Below are 948 nucleotides of genomic sequence, written 5' to 3'. Positions count from 1 at the left end.
CCTGGGCTCAAGCGAGTCTCCTGCCTCAGCCTCCCAAGTAGCTGGGACCACAGGCACCCGCCACAACGCCCGGCCATTTTTTAGTTGCAGCTGTCATTGTTGTTTGGCGGCCCGGGCTAGGGATTTGAACCCACCACCTTAGGTGTATGTGGCTGGCCCTTAGCTGCTTGAGCCACAGGTGCTGAGCCATAGAACAAATTTTTAATTAAGAACCCCACACACATACACACTGTCAGTGGTGTCTCACTTTACCAATGTTAAAATCTGGTCACCTTAATTTTGTTCCCTGTTCGATCAGTCAGGAATAAGACAAAAAAGTGCTAGTCAGGGCCTTAAGGTGGAAGATAAGGAGGGATGTTTAGGCCACCAAGAAGCACAGAATAAGAGGGCATGTCTGCCTCTGATTCCCAACAAAGACCATCTCCCTTGCCTGTGTTATGTTTTCTCCTGACTGTGTTCTTTTTGGCATGCACAGAAGGGAGCCAATGCCCTGAGACAATAGGTGTTGCACCAAAGAGTTTAATAATCATGGGGCAGCTCGATGAGGAGACTGGAGAAATTTCTTAAACCTCTCTCCCCCAGCAGCCCTAGTCTGGGAATTTTAAGAGGAGTTGGGAAGGCAGGAAGATAGAGAATTGTTGGGTGGTGCCTATGGCTCAAGGAGTAGAGGGCTGGCCCCATATACTGGGGGTGGTGTGTTCAAACCCGACTCTGGCCAAAACTGCCAAAAAAAAAAAAAAAGAGAGAGAGAGAGAGAGAAAATTGGCATTGTTGGCTAGTCGGTTTTAATTTCTCAAGGAACTGCCATACTCTTCCACAATGCCTGAACCATTTTGCATTCTCACCAAGAGTGCACAAGGATTCCAGTTTCTCTAATCTTTGATAATGTTGTAACCCAGCTCTCTTTCCCCTGCCCACTCCTGTTCCCCAGCCCTCACCTGTTTCCCC

This window comes from Otolemur garnettii, unplaced genomic scaffold (genome assembly GCF_000181295.1).
Source record: "Otolemur garnettii isolate 467f Iridium unplaced genomic scaffold, OtoGar3 scaffold00091, whole genome shotgun sequence".
Taxonomy (NCBI): Eukaryota; Metazoa; Chordata; class Mammalia; order Primates; family Galagidae; genus Otolemur; species Otolemur garnettii.
Note: the sequence above shows the minus strand (reverse complement) of the source record.